Source organism: Amblyomma mixtum, chromosome 9 (genome assembly GCF_055824585.1).
Source record: "Amblyomma mixtum isolate Tamu chromosome 9, ASM5582458v1, whole genome shotgun sequence".
Lineage (NCBI taxonomy): Eukaryota > Metazoa > Arthropoda > Arachnida > Ixodida > Ixodidae > Amblyomma > Amblyomma mixtum.
Genome location: NC_143020.1, coordinates 36873794 through 36898680, shown reverse-complemented (window position 1 = coordinate 36898680; position 24887 = coordinate 36873794). Strand labels below are relative to the sequence as shown.

Here is a 24887-nt window from a genome sequence, read left to right as displayed (position 1 = left end):
GAGTAAATCAATAAGCATGTTCATTTCTACATCAACATGCATTTTACTTCTTTTCGTAAATAAAGATGCAGTTCTAATTCCCATTATTTCTGCGACAGTAGTATGTTCTTCTAACCATTATTTGCATTAACAAATGCACAACTTTTCTCTAATGCTACCCTTAACTTTTATAAGTACATATGCTGAAACAAAATGGTTTTCAATGTATTCGAAATCTATTTTCTGCGTTTCTACCACAAATTCAAATTGTTGAATTACTTCTTGATTGCTTTTGAGTTAGCACGAAAGCTATTCTATTCATATTATACTCAGTTCGCAAAAAAGCCGTCCCAACAAGCCTTGTCGAGGAACATTGAAATTTTATTTCCAAAGCAAGAGTTCCTCTGATGCCCGCGCAGCTCATCTCTACTACGGCGCGCAGAGCGATTCTTTCTTGCAGCTTTGAGTCGGCTCAGGAACGTCCCTAGAAAAGACGAATCCCACTTCTCCCTGCGGGTCCAGCTGACGAAGCACTGCTGCAGCGTTGCCGCAGGTAGGATCTACGTCGTACAGCTTGTAGACAACGCGGTCGTTCTGGCTCGAGATGGCTGCGGAAGAGAAAGTGGAATAGCATTTACAGGTTTTAGGGCTATACTTCCTTTCCCGCATACGAGCGGCCTTTTAAGAGTTTCCTTGAAATCTCTCAATTTTCATGTTTATTTATTTATTTATGACATACTGCAGGCCATGAGGCTCCAAACAGGAGTGGATACAGAAACAGATTACAAATTGAGCAATAATAGCAAAGTGCAAACAGAACACGAGCACCGCAATATGACACAGAATAGAGAAAAGAAATTAACAAAACAAACTCAAAAACTAACTAACAATGGTCACTTATCAGGTCAAGAGACCGCACACACGAAGCTGGTAAGCCGTTCCAGTCATTCATGGTTTACGGAAAGAAAGAGTGCTGAAATAAGTCAGTATTTGCATAGTGCGGCTTCAGAGAAAGGGGGTGCGAGTATCGGGTTTGTTTGGTGTTCTGTAGACTAAGATACGGCGAATAATTCATTCCAAGTTTATGTTTAAATGACAAAAGTAAGAATTTCAACCGAAGAAACTTGCTTACAGATGAATTTTGATGGAATTTTGTTTTGCCATATTTAAAACCTACATGCTTGTACCGGAATAACAATCGACAGATCCGGTAGAAATCTTCATCATGAATCTTAACATCAGTTTTTCGTTCAGTGATTTTGGCGGATTGCTGAAAATGCTTATTTAGTGATCATGGTAGGAAAGTTTAACTTCCCGATGGCAAACACGGATTATGACGGGGGCGCGGTGGATAGCCACGGAAGAATTTCGATGACCTGAGGTTTTTTCCGGATGATTACATTGCACGTACAGCAGAGATGGAAATGCTGCCGCCCCTAATCTTCACTCACTTGTGCAAAATACAAAGTAGTGAGGCTCATCTCGTTTCCCAAAACAAGGCTCCTTTTCACTTGAAAAATAATACGCATGAAATAATACTATATTTTCTTGAAAAGGTAGGTCGTTGGTGACGTACAATTTTGGGGACGTACCACTAGATATAATGCTTGCCGCCCATCTGCCGGCTAGATCAAAATTTCTAACTGGCGCCGGGGGGAAGTGGTACAACCTCCTCTCAGCAGACCCCTTTCCTGACGATGCGGTGTCAACGAGACAAATAGCCACGTTCGTCGCTGACAACTCTCGAATTACTGCGTCCTTCTGTGTCGTACCGACTAGAAGCGATAATGGACACCATGATCTGTGACGCCCCACACTTTTGCATTAAATCACTCACTCGTGACACTGCATTAATGCACAGATTCATGAAACCATTGGCTGTCCCTCCCACTCTGCCTTGCCAGAGAAGAGACATGAGCTGCTCCGACGTAAGCGGGAGATTTTACCAAGTGCAGTGGTTTATTAATAAGAGACCTACCCGCAAGGGCAAACAGTAATTAACAAATGGTGATAGTGCCTGTCACCCGCAGAGCAGTTTTATAAATTGGTGCTTCCTTAGATGACGGCTTTAAGAGCTTTCGTATCCACGGCTAAGAAAGCTCATAAAGTTATCGTTGGGTGAAAAACTTTTCGTTAAATTCTGTTCTCATTTCATTTTTAAGTTGACATGTTTTGTGAAGAAGAAAAGCTTAAGCGCGTTAAGGATTCATTTTCTGCTTCTTTGCAGCATTTCTAGAGCATCACAAATCTCATGCCATGTTTACAATTTTCTTCCTCATGGTGGTGTGCCATTCCTGGTCAAGAACACTTCTCAAAAGCGATTCCTAATACCTGAAGATATTTTGCTTAGGGTGCGCACTTCTTATGCGCAAGGCTAATTATAATAGCTGGTACTTACTTATGTTCAGGTAGTATGCCAAACCATTGTATGGCTTAATGTACTCAATAAAATGCTCCTCCACATCTGAAAAAGAAGGAAAGTAATTGAACTTACTTATCGAGTGGTAACTTGATCTCCCATTACTACGCTACACTCACTCAATAATTATGGTTGCGTTATATAATATGTATTCATTATATATTCGCTGTGTGAGGTGTGGCTCGGATGAGAATGAACAATTTCGCATATATATGTGAATTAACCAATTAACGCCAGCGCCTGATACCCTTAAGGCAGAGCTTAAATTACCCTTGCAGTTTTTGATACGGTCGATTTTGATGAACTGTAGGTAGCTGATAAGCTCCAGATGTTTGTTACGCTTCTGGCCAATATAGATTTCATTCTTTTCCATTCCCATTGTTTACTGTGCATTCTAGAAAATTCCTCGGCCTTGCATACATAATCAGGACTACAGACACTTGTTTCTTTCCGTGTAACACGTCCCATTTGGTTTAAGCGGTTTGCAAGCGCTTCACAATTTCCCCTTAAACGTTACAGAGCCTTTCTGTCATTTCTTTATTAGATTTCATGATGAAGGCATGGAGAAACTCGCAAATTTAATTAAGGACTAGTCAACTGTTTTGCTCCACCATTCACTCGCCAAATCGTGGTGTTGGATTGCATGCCACATTAAACGACCTAACATTAATAGCGCAGTTCCCAAGCCCGTACGCCGCGATGATCGCTTTGCCGTTGTGCAACAAAACGGTGCGAAATGACCCTAAACACCACTGAAGAAAATATCTGGATGGACTGGAAGAACCGCCAACCCGCGTGTCTGCTCAGTTGCTGGTTCCGCGCATATAATAAAACTATCAGGGCCGATATCGCATATACTGAACGCAGCGGGAGTGCATGGAAGCCGCCGATGTGGTACGTTTTTCAGACAACCGTGGTATTCTGGAGGCGAAAGCCGAAATATGTCGTCGGTCGCACCCAGGGAAAAGCCCTGTGGTCACTGCCCGCAAACACACTCAAGTACAAAAACGTTCATAAGTGTGGAAATGTATTTTTAAAGCAATTGTATCCTTGAAAGACAAATACACTCACACACCGACAGCTCGCGGCCGCATCAACAGCAAATACTAGAATTTCAAAAGCGGAATGTGTCCACACAGTTCATTCCAAAGCTATTAAATTGTGCAAAGGAATAGAATTTATAATTCTCACGTCTGAACCTTTATACAAGCCCTATATGGTTCGATCATTTTCTCGATGTCTATGCACGTTGGTGGGTCGATGCATTCAGCTCCCTTCTTGTCAGCCCGTGTAAGATTGCGAAGACGTGATTAAATAAATCAGCTTGAGGAGGAGAAATAATTTTTTTCTTTTCTAGATATAAACTACTGTCGGCTACGGAACGCTGGATCACGTGAAGAAAATTGCCGTACTCAGGCGCCACATCCGCATTCAGAACACCACAATCCTCCCTTATCGATTTCTATCTTCTTTAGGTGTGTATTGTTTGTCTTTTATTGGTGCTGTACTTGCATTACGCGTCCTGGCAGCTACTGGTAGAAAATATGAATTTACTGAAATAGAATTCCTCAATAGTCAAGTCGTTTAGTCTATTGAACAGTGTGAGTAAGCTGCCGCATATGTATTGATCTGTATTCTTTATTCCCCATTATAATTGACGGGCCCACTACTCGAGCACTAATCTTGCCTGTCATGAGACATCGTCATTGCCATCGAGAGGTGTGAGAAAGTGCACCCGGGTACGATGCACCTGTTTATGCCAGACACAGTAATAAATTGGGAGAGAGCGGTGAAAAAACGCGTTAAGACGAAGGCGGCTAAATAACGGCTGTGCGAATGGCACCGGAGGAGGTGCTGAGTCGGAGCATGTTTCGGAGTCGGAGCATGTACGAGCATGTTGCTTTTCATGTTGCCCACAAAACCAGCCGGAATATTCACTGAGTCTCTCTTGCAGGAGCGCCACCTTTCGAACTGAGAAACAGCGTTTTAACGATGGCCTAGTAGCTGTACGCGGAGTTAATCGTTACGGAATCAGCAGCCCCGCATTTGGGGTATAATTCAGTTAATATACCGTCTTATTGTTTAGTCCGACCATACGAGTATAGAGCGGTTTAATTCTGAGAGTGTCCTCGGAATCATTGCACATTTAGCCCGCGCGTGTGCAACCTGCACAGTGAACAGTGCTGTCTCTTGTGTGGCGGCTAGCCTACAGAACTGTGTAACGTGTAGAACCACCGCGATAGTTTCTCTATTGAAGCAAAGAGAACTCGAGGGTACTTTGGAATATCCCTAAATTGTGCCCTAGATGGCTAGGCCGTCGCGCCGGTAACTTTGTTTTATCATGCAGGTTAGTGTTGTTTTCTTCACCAGGGATAAAGGGTGTGTCCTCTCCTGCTCGTTTTGCACGTTTGACAATACTATGACGCGCGCTTTCCTTGTCTATTGGGCTCACTCCTAAAAAACGGGAAATAGTGCTTGACGGATTTGGTGATAATCGCGAAGAGTCGGAGGAATATTATGTCAATTCACCTAAGATATTTAGAGTCAACATTTAGCCTTGTTGCGCTCAGCTCATAAATGCTTACTACATCACCCAGCAGTGTGTATAGAGATCATATCTACGAAATTTGGCGGACTCTTTTCTAGAATCTGTTCGGAGGACATCTTACGTAGTAACGGAATATATAAATCACACTTCGAAACGCGCCCCAATATCTCTAAGCCTGGCACATTACTGTGACCTTTTTAAGATATTTTTGGTAAACGAAGTTTGTAGCTATAAACATTTGTCTCTGAACATCACGCCAAGACAAATTTCTACAAAAAAAACAGCTCACACAAGCTCGGAATGGAACTGCAGTTACATACCGGGTGATCTTATTTGGATTGATGACGTTTCCTCGTCGTATTCAAAAACAAATAAGCCCCTGCAAAAAAAAAAGAATTCAAAAGCAACTCAAAGCGAGGTTTCCAACTTCGGACATTATTAGTTCGCATTACAGCAACCGTAGATTCCCCTTATCTGGCGAGTTCACAGGCTTTAGTAAAACTCTAGTTTGGGCGAGTTGGTTCATGTTGAAAGAAAAACTGGTAATGGCACAAGAAACGGGGACACAGAAGGCACACAAAAGACAGGACTGACGCCAGTCCTGTCTTTTGTGTGCGTTGTGTGTCCTCGTTTCTTGCGCCATTACCAGTTTTTCTTTCATCGCAGGCATTGTGGGCTAATTCTACGAAAACAGAACCTGAACATTTCGCCTCATCATTCTAATCACCCAGGTTGATGTCGATTCTGGGATAACAATTTTCATGCCTGGGTGCTTGAAACAACTATGCACGCTTAAGGATAGACATTGCGGACCCGTATGAGCATCACAAAACAGGGTCTAAAAAGGGAATCATTCTGTAGTGCTTAGGTGATTGAGGTATAAGAAGTAGACCTATCCTTGGGGAAGACATGCATAGAAAGCATTCATAGGAAATATAATGAGCCTCGATCGCAAATATATATTTTCGAATTTTCTCTTTGTGCAGGGATATATAAGTTCAGGTTAAGCCGTTTCTTCGCCTAACATATGTATGCTGGAACAACTGTATTCCGATTAGTGGCTAATCTATTGCGTAATTTCCGCCCTCAAAATGCTTCAATGAACCGAGAAAGGTGTACCTGGTATTAACCCTGATTGAGAGTAGTAATACGTAAAGGCGGCTCCTGAGTTCAAAAATACTTACGTGGCATATTGATTCACTGTTCCGTTTGGTGCGTACCACGTCGTGGCATTCGCCTTGTCGCTACTGGGATTCGTGCCGTCCTAAAGAATTGTAAAGTTCACCGTGCCCTCGGGTTCAAGAGTGACTCCAGTCCGGTAGCATTCATACGTCAAGACTGGTCTGAATTGAGATTCCTGCGTAGTCAAAGCCGAACCTTTCAGGGCGACATGAGTTTGGGCCACCAGGAAAAAGTAAGAGCACAAACTGAATTCCTTCGTGCTTTAATTGAGACTTAAACATCTCATAGCCCTGCTCACGTATGAACAGTGCTCAGACTTAGGTAATGGCAATATTTAAACCATTACTGTCGACCGGTGCAGGAAGAAAGTCTAGTGATTAACTAAGCAGGGTTAGTTTCATTTGCTGGTCGTCAATGAAGACCCTTTGCCTCTCTGATGGGCTCCTTGCCCATTATGTTGGTGACAGCGTCATTCACCATACACGGGCTTAATTATGTTTTTTTTTTTTGGCAATACACTCTAAAGGCTCCCGAAATAGCAGATAATACTTCAAACCAGTCTTCTTTTCTCACAGGGAAAAAAGAACTGTCAACAGAAGTACTGAGTAATAAAGTTAAAAAGCCTTGTATTTTATCAGAAAACGATCAGTGTAGTTGGTTTGGAGCAGTTCTTTATTAGAAATAAAGTACTGCAACAACCCAAAAAACGAATAGCAAGAGGAAAACGTTTCCTTATTATACAACAAAGGCCACTCCTGTGAATCAGTCTTAAGGTCACACTGTTCGTATTTAATAGAGAGGAAAAGTGCCATCTATATCTGCGCTCGACGCGTTGCTTCCATGGACAGGGTAAAATATAAGTAGTCGGCCACAGAAATGCATGTCTGAATTATGCGTGCATTATGGAGGTCACACACGCAGGTTCAGCGCTGAGTAAGGAGTGCTTTATGCTGGGACCTGTATGTCCGGACAGTGAACTTTTGCGCCTGGCTTTTTTTGCGGCTTCATCGAGCAGCAGCGGCGCGTGAATTTAGAGTTCACTATCGCAACCTGCATCGCTGTCATCACTCCGGCAAGATCTCAAGAGGTAGCTTAGAGAAGTATTGTTCATTGTTTTCCTGAAAATATTATTGTAACTGGAACAGAGTGAATTCCCACATGTCCTATTCTTACGTTTTATTTCAGTGTTTTTTTAAAATATTTTATGAAGTGAATAAAAATTAACGCAGACGATTTCGGCTTTTCTGAGGTCTATCCGCAGAATTCTAACCAGAAATTTAATCCTAATTGAAAATATCTGGATCACTAAAACTTTGAGCCAAACTGTACTGTTTCTAATAGCCTAAAAAACACGACAACTGGCAATAAGGGATATCCTGCGCTACTAAATCTAGCGTGAATTCATCTTCGCTGTGCGTACCATGTATATGCGCGCGTGTTCCGTATTCTGAGCTTAAGCAAATGAACAGGAATATATTGACCTGAACTCGGACCAGCAACCAATCGATATCGCCACTGCAAAACAATACGGCGAACAGGCGAATGTGCAAAATGAAAAAAGAAAACATGCGCTTCTTACATCGTAAAAATCCTTGGTGTACTGGTCACCAAGTGCGACAGCACACAGGAACAAAAAGGCGACGAACTCTGCCAGACGAGTCATTGTATATTGGCTTTTTCCGCACCAGGAACGTGTGTGCAATGCAACTGCAAGAAAAGTAGATTTTTTTACCACTATTACTTTTCCCCTGTCGTTGAGCCGTCGTACCGATGAAAAGGGCTGTTCATTTTTTTAGAACATTCTTTCCGCCACACACAATTTTCATTTATCTATCTAGGTCTTATTCTTATTACTGATTTACGCTAAAAAACAGCTAGTTGCAAACGACAACTAGCTTCAGACTATGTGGCTGGCTCGTCAGTCAGCGACAGCAGCAACGGTACAGAATCCACCGCCCGCGCTTATGACTCTGCATCCATATCCGGCGTATTTTGAGATTGAACTACTTTGTGTTTTTATGGCCTGCATGGGCTTTCTTCGACAACACTTTATAGCACTCTCGGACCGCTGCCACTCCCAGATGAGGATTTATTAGGCTGTTATCAATATCTTTGATTTTTATTTTGTATCTTTGCTTGTTAGTTTCTTTGTGGGGTTTAACGTCCCGATGCGCTTCAGGCTATGGGGGACGCCGTAGTGAAGGGCTCCGGAAATTTCGACCATCTGGGGATATTTATTGTGTACGCAGTGGCCTCTAGAATTTCGCTTCAATGCAAATTCAGTCGCCACGGCTGGGATAAAACGTGCGTCTTTAGGGTCAGCGGATGAGCACCATAACCACTGAGCCACCGCGGTGGCTCAATCTGTTTGAGTTAACCGACACGTGCCGTGAAGTGTAACAATACACAACCTAATCAAACAGTACGAAGTGCTCCTCCTTTGCGGCCCCATCACGGTGAATAGAATTGCGCCTGATTAGTGTCATCCCATGATGCCGTCAGGCGCACGGCTGTTGACTCCAACGTGATGGCAATGGGTCAGCGGCATTGGCCCGAGTTAATCCTCACGAAGTACTGCCGTTGCGTTGTTATGTTCAACTCAGCTGTAGTCCATTGTAGATATAGTGGTTGAAATTATGAGCATCGTGTTTCGCTCCCCGATGTACCAAAACGAGGAAAATTTTCGCTTGCGACAGTTGATTGACTTAGCCTGGAAGAGAAACGCTCAGAAAAAAGCTTATTCGTCAACTACAGCCTGTACAGCCACAATGCTTCAAACACTACTTATGGGCACCGGTGACTAAAACTGTTACATGGGCCCCAAAGAACAGCGCGAACTTGGACGAGGACTGAAGGAAGACACACAGACAGGCGCTGTGTGTCTTCCAGAACAGCGCCCATCAGTGTGTCTTCCTTCAGTCATCGTCGAAGTTCGCTCTTTTCTTCTCCAAAAACGTTCGTACCAACTCCGCAAGCATCCGTTTTATGGTTACATGGGCTTACCTAGAAGGGATAACAAATTCAGCAGGATACGTAAAAAATGTATAAAGGCGGTAATTTTCAGCGTAAACCCCAAACATGACTTCCCTAAAGTGTCACAGTTTAGTAAGGAAAGATGGCACAAAACATGCCATTGAAAGCATCCTAAGCGATGTTATAAGCCACAAAGCATTCCAATTTGCGAATTAAAATGTTGACCACATCCACGCATATATATGAGCTGAAAATAAAAAGAAACAAATTTTGCTCGAGCTTCTATATTGCACACCTAAATTCATCTCTAATTTATTACTTCACAGTGTTCATGCGAAGCCCACGTTTTGAATGTAATATTTCAGAAACCTTACGCGGGTGGGTCGCCCTGACATCGGTGACTGTACGGGTTGAATTTGGTAATTAGGCTAAAAAAAAACGACCGCGAGAAGCCTTTTCTGCGCTATTGTTTGTGGTGGCTGTAGGCTTGGTGTAATGACTGATTTATAGGTTTTGATATATCAAAGAGAGTTCGGTTAAGAGGGATGCTGTAGTTGAGCGCTTCGGACAATTTTTCCCTCGCGGGGTCTTTAACGTGCTAGGACATCACAGAGTACAAGGACCTTTAGCTTTCGGTCTCTACCGAAATCTGACCATCGCGGCTGGGACCGATCTCGTGTCTTTCTGGTCAGCAGCAGGGCTCCAAGACCAGTTAGGGTCTGTGGAGGCTCTGCTTAAAATAGTGACTGAAAAATTGAGCCGAGGCGTCTTCCTTCACCAGTGAACCCTAACAGCCAGCTGCAACAATACCTGTAGTTTCGCCAGATGGGCACGACTCACTGTACACTGGTAGAAGTGCTAAAGACACGCTTGAAGGTAAAGAAGGCAAAGGCGAGTTTGTTTGCTTTTATTGGTTGTTTACGCGTTCGGCTGCATCATGTGAACAATTAAGACGGGTTCCTGTTTCGCACAGAACTTGCTTCATTGAATTGTTCTATCCTTAGAAACACATCCGATGTTCTGTATTCTTCAAAAAGAGTTAGTTGAAGTTCTGTCGGAAAACATTTCAAGATTGAGGGGAAGGCCCTGCAGGCTCGCTTCAAATAATCTTGAGAAGAAATCCCAGGGAACTTGTTTACTGTCCCGCCTTTTGTAAGCTGGGCAAATTAAGGCCCGACTTTTGCAACTTCCAATATTTTTCTCCTGGCCGGCTGAGTATGTAGGACATCGCGGACGCCAATGGGCTTTACTCATTTACGTTGCCTGCGGAAGAAATTTGTTTCCCGAGTTTTTTCGCTTGAGAACAAAGGGCACGCAACAGGCACGCCACTGAAAGTTTTGCATGAGTGCTCAAGCCTCTCGTGCTGCTGAACTTTGTGCATTCGGATGACATTTTTTTCATTGAAGGCAGCACTTTTACGAATTTATAGGGATTACCAAAAGGTCCTTTTTCAGAGTTTTTGTTTAAAGTTAGTTTTGGGATGTTGCTTATTTTTCTGCGCAGGCTGCTTTAATTAAAAAGAGCCATGACACAAGGTATCTTTTTATCTACATATGGTAGGGTCATACACGCTTTTTGCAAACATTTTAGGCTAGAGAAGCCAAGAACCGACCTACACCAAAGGCCTCACTGCGCAGCCGCCATAGTCAATAATGACAGATTCTACACGCATGTTCCTCTGACGCATTGTAACTGCCACTTGGTCTCTAAATTAATTTCTCCATCAACAGTTTCAATACATCTACCTCTAAACATGCAGATATAAAGCACAGGACCAAATTGGATTGAAATACCGAACCAGGTTTTCAAAAACAAAAAACAAAGAAATTTTTCCTTCCTGTCTTATTGCCTGGGTTAGCAACCTATTTACTACATGTGGTCTATGGCTGCCATAACTCTGTTTTTAAGAGGGTTATAAGGTGGTTACTGTAGTTTTTTTCCTCTGGAGAGAGCTAGCTCGGCCACATAAAGAGAGAACCAGGCAGTACTACCGAAATGATTTTAACACAGAATGTATTTCTATCTCTACGGTGGCATACGACGTGCAGTATTATAGAGATTTTTATGGCAAAAGCAAGGTCCTTTCATCTTCAACGAGCGCTTTCGTGAAAAACTGCGATTTATTCGTCTTCTTTTTTAATCTGTGGAAGTTTGAAAAAGTTAGCAAGGCGTTGGATAAAGAATGACTATGAGGAACCTAGAAAATTATTTGATTTCATCCCTTGAAGTTAGGCAATAATTTACTAAAAAAGCACCCTGTGACAGAACTATGCTATTTTTAGCTTTCAAGGACAATCTATGCAAATAGATTTGCTCACCTCGCTTTCTTCTTCTAGCTTCAACAGAGGCAACCAGCTCAACTGAAAATCATCCAACCGACCCCTTTATATACAATCAAAGTGGAGCACCTGTACGTCATGTGACCTCGTCCTGTCAACAGGTTGAAGGTCACTCTCTGCTCAGGGCCATTCTTTGTGTTCTTCAGTATTCACTATCACAGACGGTAACTTCAGTATCAAAAAATAAAATACATAGCGGTTTAATGTTTTGGCGTGTACAACAGGGTACTGCCCTTGCTATTGGCACTGCGCTCATATAACTTTGGTTTTTTTATACGTTATGACGGATGTTTAGGACCATCGTCTAAGTATTTTGGCGCACGTGGCATATTAGAGATGCTGGCAAGAATAACTCATTTTTTTCCGCAACAAAGGTAGAATTTCAGGCCACCTTTTCACAAATACATGGAAGTGTACTTCTGAATTCTCCCGCGGAGAAAATTCTCAGGAACAAGTATAGGAGGCGAAAGGAGTGATGGTAGTGCTGCAGAAAATACTTCTAGTTAATTAGCCTATCCTGCTTAGAAATGATGGAAGTCCTGTTGCGTCAAGCGACCGCAGTGCAGCCCCATTTTCAGGTGCATCGTATCAAGTGAGAACGTAACAAACAATTATTGGACATTTCTTTCCAATGCTTTGGGGGATAGTTTGCAAGGTCATGAAGCTAGCTTAGCCACATAACCTGTTGATGAATATAAATTAAAAATTTTAGTATATGACTAATTTTTGTTACCAGAATCACGATGACACTGCCATCCAAGACACAGAAGCAGCTGGCGCACTGCAGTAGTTTTGTGAATAAAGTGACATTAAAGCTACAGATTCTGTAGAAAGGTACTTTATTGCGAAATCTTTCTTAAGCTCACTACGAGAAAAGCCGATGGCGCGCGCATGTTGATTTGGTTTTGGTGCTGAAAACCAAATATCTTCTACTAATTTTTTTACAGAGACGTGACTGCAGTAAGGCCTTCTTCGCCCTTTCACCTCACAATACTAGATGGGGCCCATATTCCTGGGGCCCATCTGCAAGCAACGCCCCCCGCGTCCGTTGAACCAAGGCCTATTGAGTCTTTAGGTCGTGACAACCGAGCAGGGCCGAAACCCAGTCCTCTCTGATGGGATTGGAGTTGGGGGTATAGATGGGTTTGATTAGCACATTTATATCATGTGGAGGATGTCAGCCACCTCCCCAGAGAACTGGCACGTGCCTTCAAAGGATGGGTTGAAATATTTAAGCCCCGCCGGGCCCAGTACAGTGTTAGTGAGAATTTTGATGAAGATGCGCTCGTCAGCTCGTTCCAGTCCCTTACACAGGGCCATGTAGCGCCGGTGCTCCACCTTGTAGTAATCGATGATGTCTTTGAACGAAGGGCCCGATTGCCGTATTGGGAGTAGGCTACCAAGGACAGGTTGATAGCCCGCGCAGAGAGTGCGCGGGCGGCCTTTTCGGCCTATTCGTTTCCTTATAGTTCCTTGTGACCGGGGCCGAAACAAGGTTACGTCGATTTGGATCTTATCATCGACAGCTATAATGTAGTATCCCATCTTATAGTCGGTGATTATGTGTTTTGACTTGGGATTAGTGAGAGAGCCAGAGCAATGGCAAGCTGTAGGCTGTAGCGCTGTAAGCTTTGAAACTGAGCCCATTAAGTGTGTTTGTGTTGAGTAGCACTGCGGCCGTGTACCACCTCCCGTGGTGTGGGCCGGCAACGTCCACGTAATATACGTGTTGTTGGTTACCATAGCATCGGGCAAACGCTTCCGCGCGCGCCTGCCGTCGATTGCTATGGTCTTTCTCCAGGGTTCTGCCACTCTATACCTTCCCTAAATATGGTAGTCGTGTTTTATGTGTAGCCGGTTCAAGAGGCGGCTACCGGACGTGGCCTTTGTAAGACGCGTGTATTGCTGGCGTGTATTGGTTGACTAAGTGGGCTTCTCGAAGCTCCCGGAATGTTTGCACCATGCCCAAGGCCAGAAGTCTCTGGTTGGCCGTGGCGACCAGGGAGGTAGTGAGCCCGCTTGATCACTTTCCGGTGTATGACCTCCAGTTGGTCATCATCGTGTTTGCGCAGGTGCAAGTAAGGGGTTGAGTAGAGGATTCTACTCGTTACCAAAGCGAGGGCAAGGCGCAGTGCATCCTTGCTTCGTAATCCGCCCCGCTTTTGGAGACCCGGTGGACCATGCAGCCCACCTGGTCTGCCACCATGCGAAGTTTGACCAGGATGATGTCGGCTCTGCGTTGGTGGTGTATGAAGAGGCCAAGGACGCGGATCTCCTTGGCCTCCCGGATGGGTCCCCAGATGGATGGGGACCCATCCCGGATGGGTCCCCAGGAAAGGCAGATGCGAAGCGAAGTTGTGCCTCGGGTGGAAGGACGTACGTGCACAGATTCCGATTTAGCTGGAGCGCAGTGCAGTCCGCGGTAGGCCGCGTAGTCGTCGACTAGGGTCGCCGCTGCTTGCAGGCAGGATTCCATATGGCCCAGGTTAGCTTCTGTGGCTCAGATTGTAATATCATCCGCATAAAGAGCGTGATGTATCCCAGGCAACGAAAACAGTTTCGAGAGAATATGAAGCACTGTCGAATTGAAGAGGAGGGGAAACTGGACCACGCCTTGAGGTATTCCCCTCGAGCCGGTGGTGTATGGCCCGTGTTATGCATCTTGTATGCGTATATAGCCTTGGCGATCTTTAAGAAATTGTCTTATGCAATGGATTGTTTTGTGGCCACAGTTGGTGTGAATGAGGTGGTCCAGGATTGCTTCGTGTTTGACGTTGTCGAATGGGCCTTTAAGATCCAAGGTCAGGACCTCCTTGCCGTTGAGGGGGTATTCGACAGGATCTCAGGTGTCACGGTGGAGCGGCGGAGGTATGTTCCGTGTTCCCTTTTGAGAACTGAAACCGAACATGGTGTCCAGGAAGCTGCGCACCACTAAGGATTCATGGGCGACGAAGAGAAGCCGAAGAGGCGAAGAGAAGATGGAGCTGGACCCCCCGTTCTAGCTTCACATCCTCCGGGCGGCATTAAGAGATTTGAAGCGGGGCACTGCACTCGGTCGCGACAAGGTTACGGTCAAGGTCTTGTCCAACATTCCCGACGCAGCCTACGCCGCGCTTCTCAAGTACATGAATAGCATTTGAGACAGAGAGACTCCTCGCCCTCTCGACTAGAAGGCGGTTCTCGTAACCTTCATCGCGAATGCCTGCAAACCTTTTGATGTGGACAACCTTCCCCCATCTCCCTCATGTCTTGTGTCGGCAAGCAAATGGGGACGACGGTGCGCGACACAGCGCATGTTGGTGTGGGAACTAGCAGAGGGTGCAGGAAATCCTAGCAATGGGAAGAAAAATAGGGTGACGTAAACAATCGCCCGTATGACGTATATATTAAGCCGAGCAACACCACTTCAGAAAATCATGGACAAGTTCTATATATACTCCGCACTGTTGTCCGGACAACACTCGCCCAAAAATTGTGGGGCGACCGCTTGTTGTTCAGCTACACGAGCGATGCCATACGAGCTCTCGTTGCATACTGGTTGCATCAGCCAGTCATCTTTGAGGCTATCTTGCGACATAGAGTAGTACAGAAGATATATGCACTCTCAATTTTTAGCTTCCCAGACTTGAAGCGCGGTTGCGGTTCCAATAAATCACCTCTTCAGTGCCTTCTTTCTTTTCTGGGAAGAGTTAGCGTGCATTCAGAAAAACGAGTTTTACAAATATATAGCATTATTTCGGCTTGAATTCTTGTGTAAAATATTCTGTTTCTTGAGTTTTCTTTTAGCTTGCGCATTCACTTCAGAAAAAAAGAGTCTCAGTTAATATTATTTTAGTGCCGACGCAAAATCTGTCTGTGAATCCCTCAAGACCTTTTGTGACCACCTTTTTTCTTCTTTGGCATTGTGACCAGCATGAATCCAGTGATATACCTGCTTGCTAAATTGCATGATATGATATTGTATGTAGGGTTTGACGGTCTTAAGCTACACATGGTATAAGAGATCACGTAGTAGTGGGACCCGTGTTAATTCAGTATGCAGTGTTTGACGTTCTGAAGCTACGAATGGTAAAAACGACCGCGTCGTAGAGAGATCCGCGTCAATTCAGAGTTTTTCTTGCCTGAGTTACCGATTGAATAACATTTTTTCTGCAAGAAACTAAACTTCTAAGCAGTCGTTCTTCTCCTCACGGAGCCTTCATTGCTGGTTTGTGCCCCTATTCAAGCGCTCTACTTACTCCCCCGGCGTTAGAGAACGCTGTGCAAGACGTCGTTGGTGGTCACACCGCTGGCGAGCGTTATAACCCATCGCTGAGCCCCAGAGTTTTGTACTATTTGTACCCTGTCAATATTTTGCATGCCCATCTTATATGATGCATCGTGGTTCTTTGCCGACAACACGGGCATACACCCGGATATACAGTGACCTTAATGATGTTCCTAACACGGAAATTCTGGTGCATCCCACTCTGGAGTTTTATGCAAATACCCGCCCCTTCTCAGTTCCTTACGTAGCCGTGCGTATCTTCGCCTCGCCCAACTGTAATTTTCAAGGATAGCGAAGTACTCGCAATGTACCGGTCTACGTTTCTAGAAGTTAGATATACCTGGCGTTCTATACCACACCTATCCTCCAGCTACCTGATCCATTTCTTGTTTTCCCCACCATCTCCGCATATCATGCGGGCCCTACAATTCTGTGGTGTATACACCTGATACCTGTCTGAGTGCTTTCTATTGCATCGCAAGGCGTCTAAAGAAGTGCGCACATGGCGCTCGTGCATACACTGCCGCCCACAGCATTCCAGCAAGCCATTTTAAAGTAGTTTAAATTGGTTAGCGACCGTCTTTTCTGAAAACTTTCCGCCACCGCTAGAGCCACTGCTACTTCTTCCGCTTCATTTGTAGAGCCGTGTTTCATCGATGCGCTGGCAACCTCCTTGTGTCTCGAAGTGACCACGGCCGCATCTGCCTTATGTGTCGTTTTCGTACGTAGCTGCGTACACTACATCATCTTTCTCCACTTCTCTTGCATTTTCCAACCCTTTCGCCTTATTAAGGTCCTGCCCGCGTGGGACCAGCGGTTTTCCATTTTCCTCGGTCGAAAAGCACCAGCCGCGAGTGAGAATCAATTCCACCTAACTGAGATAAGCACCAGAACGGCCATGACGTTGAGCCACCACGGCAACTGCTTCTTCATTACAATGACTCATCGGTATACCTTAAAGGAAAAAAAAAATTTATATCGAATTCATCCCTGTATTTTTGAGCTGCACGCAATATTTCCATGGCCACGAAGGCCAGTCTCACTAAATATTTTAGCCAAGACATTCGGAGACGTCAGATCGTTCTACACCTCAAGCCTTAGAGAGATATCTAAACTGTTACCAAGAAAAATGCACGTGCTAAATGTTACGGCCCTCAATTGGAGTTTTTTTTGGAATTGCGTGCGTTCAGTATGTTTTACAACCACGGGTCCAGCAAATATTGGCAAGACCTTTTTTATACATCGTAAACACAGAGTAAAATTTTCTTTGCAATAAGCCCGTAGACAAGTATTCCAGTCAGCTCCTACAAAAGTCCTTTCCACTCTTCCGTGCATAACTCGCTATCTACGTGGGCATATTTCATTTAAGGGGTTCTGCAAGGTTGATTAAAATAGGCGCTTTCCAGCCGAAGAGCGCTTTTTTCGCTGTAGCATTTTCAGCGACGGAACGCACCAGAATGCAGCTAATACAAGCTAATTAGTACGCTGTTTAACTGTATTGAGCAGTAAAATTTTTTGCTGTTTACGTAAGTTTCGGCATACAGAAGAGGCATGTAGCACACCGTAAGTGTTATGCATATGAGTTTAAGAATTTATAAAACCTAGTTACGTCCGGCGCAGCGCCCCAAGAAATTTTGGTAATTCCGATGAATTACGTATCTGTAGAGGTAGCTTTGCCTGCAAGCTTCTCAAAAGCGCGTGCAATTTCGACGCGATGTAGCCAATCTTTTCTCGGCCACTGGGCCGAGGGTAACTGCGTCCTCGAAAATTCTCAGAACGGACATGGACGCTCTTCGGCTCACTGCACGCCTCTCATTAAAGAAGGATGCAGAGTATTAGTTAAAATGTCCGAGAAGATATTAGTTATCTTGCCCACCAATTCCACTTCTTAGATGGGCTGCGACGCGTTAACCGGCTAGAAGTTCTATATGCAAATAAAGCGTTCTTCTTATTTAAAGGACCCATTTTTAAAAATTGAGAATATCTTAGGGTAAACACCCTGTATAAAGCTGTTCCTTGCATAGTGGATCGAGCAAATGGCCAGCTGCAGTATGGTATATATACGAGGCACCAGTAAGACATCTATATGAAAAAAAGAGCCCAGAAACGTCTCATTCCCTAAGATGTAGACGAAGATTCACTACTGATAGAATACATTCTTACGAAGAAACAAAATCTAAACGTTTTCCTGCGCCCTGCAAAGAATTTCTACTCCGAAATGTTTGGAATATATTTATACCTTGTGATGAATTCAAAGAAATTATTGTTCTAAGGATCGTGCGGGCTGACAATAGCTAATTTCAGCGCAATCAACGGCTTTTATTTCTACTGAAAAAGTAGATCAGACTTTCCGGCAAAGCTTCTGATCAATCTGTTGCATTTTCAGCGGGCACATGTTTCGTTTCGCCACCTGCTCGAGAATTTCCTGATGCCGCAGAGCCTAAAAATATTTAGTACGCCCATCATGTAATTCAGCTTTCGCTATTGCTGAAAACGGCACCACAAAGAGACCTCTATGCAAAACCTATATTTTACCACCCGATTCCAGTGGTAAACCGTCAAGAACTATTAGCCGTGTCATTTTTTTCTTACATTTTGGCACCAGCCATATGCTCTGTTCCTAGAGAAGCATGCACCGAAGATAAAAAAATTTGAACATTGTAGCCCTCATTCTCGTCAAGCGCACCAAACTGTTGCGCCAATCGTCTCTGAAGCAGCCCCTCGTTGAGCTCAACGTGGAAGTTAGCTTCAATTTTATGGGCCGATAAAATAATCCTTTTTCTGCGGTAGATACTGAGCACATGAAAACCAGGAGCATAAGTTCCCCTGAGGTTATGAGAACGCTTGCATAGTCGACACGGTGGCTTATCGGGTTTCCGCTGTAGCTCCACGTGTATATTTGTTCTTTCTTTTCAAGCTGAGGAGAAGCGAAGGTTGGGATAATAAAAGTTGCTTGTCGCCGGGTTTCCTGCATCCGGTCGTAAATGCTATCTCACGTGCCCGAAAAATAAAATGCTCTATTTCTTTACCCGATGCTACTGTTTTTATATGGAACGATGCTTCCATGTTTGGATAAAATGCCGAGGTACACACGCATGTTAAGCTCGTGAGACATCTGTGCAAAGCGCATAACTTTGTACATTGCAATTTCTTTAAATATAATGTACGGTTTCAAACAGTCGTAATATCTGGCGTGCAGTGGGGTATTATCCCCATAAAACATTCTGCCAGAAGAGCTGCCTTATGGTGCTTTTCTGACTAGCCTTTCAAGGCGCGACAAAAACTGGCGAACGCAAATGGCATTCTCCGTTACTTGAACACCAATGGCAATCGAGGGTACCTTCCGAAGCACATCGGAGGAACAGTGGCTCATGCTCCCTTTATCCTCATGAAAATTGTATCTATAATAATCATCTTCCTTTCGTCATCTTCCTTGCAATCGTCTAAACTCCCCCCCCTCCACTTCCCCGCCAAATAAAAAGCTTAAAAAAGTAAGGAAAATCCGTAAATAAACATCACGCACTGTAGCAGAATCACTTTGCAATGAATACATATATATATACTTCACAATCACTGTGTGTGTGTAGTTCCGTGTGTTTGAGCATGTGCGCTTTATCTTGTGCGCGTGTTAAAGCGGTCTGCCCACGAATAAAGCCCCCTTTGTCAGTAACCAAATTTTACACCTATAAATGTTAAAAGCACCCGACACATTCATTAAAGTACTATCCTTACCTGTCTAGTTGATCTGAAGTCCAATGTTTAGTGCATGTTTATTCTGCTTCACTTTAATTCTTAAATTTAGACATAATATATCTCTAAACCTCTAACAAAAGAAAGTCATCACAAATATCCAACACCAAAACTCAAAATAAACAAAAAAAATATCCTCATTTTCAAATAGCCGCAACAGTACACTATTATCACATTTATCAACAGAAGTGAGCTCCGAAAACTTAGGCCACCTTCGGATACTTTTTATATGTTGCAAACGTAGCTTTTGACCTTTACAAAATTGAAAAAGCCATAGAGACAATGATTTACGTAAAAAAGCTTACGGCTGCATAATTCTCAGCCAAAACCTAGCACTCAAAGCACCCCTCATTACAAGGAGGGAGAGTTATTATTTCGGTAAATTTGCTTTTTCAGATCAGCCTCCAGTCATATATCCTCAATGCCACAAGATATGGAAGCAAGATCAAGAATTCTCAACTGTGATTTCTCCTCAATTTTTTGAAACTTCTTCATCTGCCCATCAGGAGCGAAGATACCAAAGTTCGGCCTCCTCATTTTGCTTAATATATCTGCTAATTTTCATCAGCAAAGCCTTGCCGGCACAAAAGAAAGTTATTTTGCTTCATTATAGAATAACCCTCCATAACAGCCGTTCCAATGGATTCAGCTGGAACAGTAAAAAAATCATATTTTTAATTTTTGTTTTCTACTTTGCGAAATTCTTTTGCATTATTTGTTATTTTCACCTTTTTGGATTGGATTAAGAATGTTATACTCAGTGGCCCGCGCCGGGACACCTTTCTTTTCCAATTATTCCTCGTCCAACCATAGTAAAAGCCAGCAACAAGTATATAATGCGGGGAACATAACTGAGATGGAAAAAATTTGCCGAATGGTCAATCTCGGTGTATATACTGTATACTACCCTTTATTACGGCTTGCTATTTTTAACAGCGTTGGCATTCTTCATCTATTGGAAGATACAGCAGAAAAGTACTGTACCTTTTCTCACCTCAGGATAAATATAAAGCAATTTATTGTATCAGCCTCTTTCTGTGTATGTAATTTGTTTTAATCATTCGCCGCTGCTTTTTATGCTTAAGTGTGTACCTTCGAACTTGTCCAATTACGAGCGATGCGCTTGGTCTATGCCAGCATCGGTGTTACAACAACTGCAGCTCCAATGCGCAGGTGCGAGGAAGCCGTGTGATGCAGTCATTTTGATTTGTGATACTGAGTGAAATTTCAAAGCGTTTCGCGGTTTCGGTTGCAAGCGGTCTCCCGAAAAATATTTTCAGGAAGAGGAGACCGCAACTTTAGTCCGTCTCCTCAGTGGGTCCCTCAAATGTTCCATGAGGAAAACCTTCGAGGATAGTAGAAATGAGAAAAAAAAGCAGCGACGTGGAAGCCGTCTTCAGATATATTTCGAACAATCGATTTCAAATAACTTTTCTGAGTCTCTTTTCACAATTCAATGCTTATCTGCAAGCAAACAAAAGGAAGGGTGACACGCACGCGGGCTTCTGTGGCGTAATCCAGGCGCAGCAGCAAAGGGAGGGAGTGGACCGCTAATATTGACGCTAGCGCTACTGAAGACGACGACGTGAGGACATTAAGAGCAAAAGGACGAAGTTCGCCACCATCGCACTCGGCACCGGTCGTAGGCAACAACAACAACAACGTTCTTGGGGAGCCTTCTAAACCGCCTTGAGCGTTAGCGCGTCTTACACCGACGTGACATCTGGTGGAGCTGCTGGGTACATCTTTCATGTACCGGACGCCCCCATCAAGCCGCCATTCCAGCAGAGGTCGACCACCCCCGGTAGACACGCCCGTTCACCAGGGCAGCCGCTGACTACAAGGCCTATCTCCCGAGTTCGGGCTGCTCCCTGACCACAAGTCAACAAGGAGTACCGGCGCTGCTGCAATGAATCCTCCAACATCAACTGCGCCCGTCCTTCTCCACCACCAACGGGATCCGCCGCGTTTCCACGGCCTACCTCATGAGGACGCCGAGGACTGGCTGGACCAGTTCGACCGGGTGGCCACATTCAATTCTTGGGACGGGGACTCAAAGATGCGCCATGTCTATTTTGCTCTGGAAGACTCTGCAAGGACATGGTACGTAAACCATGAATCTTGCCTACAAACATGGGAGACATTCAAAGCAGAATTTCTCCAGGCGTTCACCAGTACTTTCGCCAGGAGAAGGCCGACCTTCTTCTGCAGAATCGCATCCAACTTCCGAACGAAAGTGTAATGGTGTACGTGGAAGAGATGACACGCCTCTTCCGTCGCGCAGACCCAAGCATGCCGGAGGAGAAGAAGGTGCGATTGCTGATGAAGGGTGTAAAGGAGCAGCTTTTCGCAGGCCTGGTTCGGAGTCCACCCGCAACAGTAAACGACTTCGTCAAGGAAGCAATGTCCATTGAGAAATCACTCGACATGCGGGCACGACAGTACGAGCGCACTAACGTATCGATGCTCTGCACCCGTACTGAGGGAACCTCCATGACCTCAGGAGAATCGCTGCGTGAGGTCATTCGAGCCATTGTAAGGGAAGAGGTGGCGAAGGCTTTGCAGCACACCCCTGCTCAGCCGCAGATTGCGTCGTTTACAGATGTCATTCGCGAGGAGGTCGAACAAGCATTAGGTACGTCGCAGCTTCCGGCAGCCACTCCACCGCCGCCACAAACATTGAGATATGCTGCCGCCGCAAGCCGTTTCCTTCCGGCCTCGACCCAACGATATGAAGCACCTACGCCAGCCGCTCCTCAGCTTCCACCTTCCCAGTCGAACATTGTCCAGCGACCTAGGCGTCGCAGAACTGACGTCTGGAGAACCCCGGACCATCGACCGTTGTGCTACCATTGCGGGGCACCTGGGCACATCTGGCGCCGCTGTCCATATAAGGAGATGGGTCTTCGAGGGTACCCCTTCGGTGCTCCGCGTCCGCTGCCTGGAGAGCGACCAAGGGAGATCGCAGATTACATCTCCCATGCGGACTCCGGCCAGCGTCGCATCTCGCGATCACCATCTCCGCGCCCCTACAGTTCTCCGGGACCCAGCGACCAGGGCCAGTCTAGAAGTCCCCGTAGGGGAAACTAGACGCGGCAGCCTCTGGAGGTGCGGCTGCTCGACGACAAGAACAAGACCCTCCAACGCCGCCAGACACATTGCCAATGCCGTGCAACACACCGTCCTCGACGACCCATGAACGACAGCATGTTAAGACAAGCCGACAACCCGCCGTAGTTCTTCGTAACCACGACGCTTCTCTTCGACGCCGCATCCCTTCGACGCACCAAAGCCGCGATCGGACTCCTCGACAGTACCGCAAGACGCCACCACCGGCCGATTTAGACGTTTCAGTAGACGGAACAGCCGTAACTGCTTTAGTTAACACTGGGGCCGATTATTCTGTGCTCAGTAGACAATTCGCCGCTGTGCTCAAAAAGGTTATGACAGCTTGGTACGGCCCGCAGTTACGTACCGCTGGGGGACATTTGATTACGCCGATAGGAATGTGCACGGCTAGGGTCACGGTGCAAGGGCAAACGTTCCCTGCAAGGTTTGTTGTCCTCGCTGATTGCTCTCGTGATGTTCTCCTGGGTATGGACTTCCTAACGGACAACGGAGCCATCATCGACCTGCAGTCCCAGTCCGTCCAGTTTTCGACAGAGAATGCCATTGACACCACAGATGCCCTCCCGTCGGCGCTCCATATTCTTGACGAGCAAGTGACCGTGCCTCCCCGCTCCAGTATACTGGTGACTGTCGGTTCGCATACCATTCGAGACACTGAAGGTATAGTCGAGAGTAAACAACTTTTGCTTCTCGACCGCGGTATTGCAGTACCTCGGGCGGTCGTGTTTCTGGAAGACGGCAAAGTTGATGTACTCCTGACTAATTTCAGCAATGAGCACCAGCACCTGAACAAGGGGACGACTGTCGCTTATATAGATGCCGTCACTGATACCAAGTGCGCACAAAGCCTGACTCGTGTTTCACGACCGGATCCAGAGGACATAGTCGACGTCAAGTACGACATTAATCAGACATTGCCGCAACATCAACAAGGCATGCTGCGCGACCTGCTCAATCGCTACAGACACACATTTGCGTCGTCTCCGCGAGTCGGCAGGACACACCTTGCTACACATCGGATTATTACGGACGACACGATGCCACCACTGCGACAGTCACCCTACCATGTTTCCTCTAGAGAACGCGCCGCCATCAGCACGCAAGTAAAGGAAATGCTTGATAACGACGTCATTCGACCGTCTGGGAGCCCCTGGGCCACACCTGTCGTGCTCGTAAAGAAAAAGGACGGAACATTGAGGTTCTGCGTTGATTACCGGCGACTGAATAACATTACTAAAAAGGACGTTTACCCTTTGCCCAGAATCGACGACGCTTTGGATCGTTTATGCAACGCCAAGTATTTCTGCTCCATGGATTTGAAGTCTGGGTACTGGCAAATAGAGGTAGACGAGAGGGACCGCGAGAAGACGGCATTCATCACTCCAGACGGGTTGTACGAGTTCCAGGTCATGCCATTTGGTCTTTGCTCCGCCCCAGCGACCTTTCAGAGGCTTATAGACACAGTACTCGTGGACCTGAAATGGCACACTTGCCTCGTATACCTGGACGATGTGATCGTATTCGCCCCAACTTTTGACGAGCACCTTCGTCGCCTCGAGGCGGTGCTGCAGGCCATAAAATCCTCTGGACTCACTCTAAAAGCCGAGAAGTGTCACTTCGGTTACGAGGAGTTGAAGTTTTTGGGTCACCTCGCGAACCAAGAAGGGGTCCTTCCGGACCCTGAAAAAACCGTCGCCATCGCGAATTTCCCGCCGCCACGCGATCAGAAAGAAGTTCGGCATTTCCTTGGACTATGTGCGTATTATCGCCGCTTTGTGAAAAACTTCTCTAAAATTGCTGCGCCCCTTACTTACCTGACCAAGGCGGATGTCCAGTTCCAGTGGGAAGCGCCGGAACAACAGGCGTTCCTAGAGCTTCAACGCCGCTTACAGTCACCACCCATTCTGGCGCACTTTGATGAATATGCTGACACTGAGGTACACACCGACGGCAGCAATGTCGGTTTGGGTGCAGTCCTAGTTCAGGTCCAGAAAAATCAACATCGTGTAATTGCCTACGCAAGTCGTGCACTGTCTAAGGCCGAGGCAAACTACTCTTCCACCGAAAAAGAATGCCTCGCCATCGTGTGAGCAATTTCCAGGTTTCGACCATACCTTTACGGTCGACCTTTCAAAGTAGTGGCTGACCATCACGCACTTTGTTGGCTGGCCAACATAAAGGATCCTTCAGGGCGCCTTGCACGATGGAGTCTCCGACTGCAGGAATACGACATTTCTGTAACCTACAAATCCGGCTACAAACACTTGGACGCCGACTGCCTTTCCCGTGCCCCTGCACAG

The 24887-nt window shown here is 45.5% G+C and overlaps 1 pseudogene across 1 annotated transcript; it reads right to left on the bottom strand.

Moving 5' to 3' along the window:
• Window positions 1-408: 408 nt before the first annotated feature.
• On the bottom strand, window positions 409-7904 carry LOC149328752 (uncharacterized; annotated as a pseudogene). Its single transcript, XR_016285826.1, has 5 exons — window positions 7708-7904; window positions 6131-6303; window positions 5267-5325; window positions 2378-2443; window positions 409-587 (listed from the first exon to the last, which is right to left on the bottom strand). The product of XR_016285826.1 is annotated as an uncharacterized LOC149328752 (transcript).
• Between the last annotated feature and the right edge of the window lie 16983 nt (window positions 7905-24887).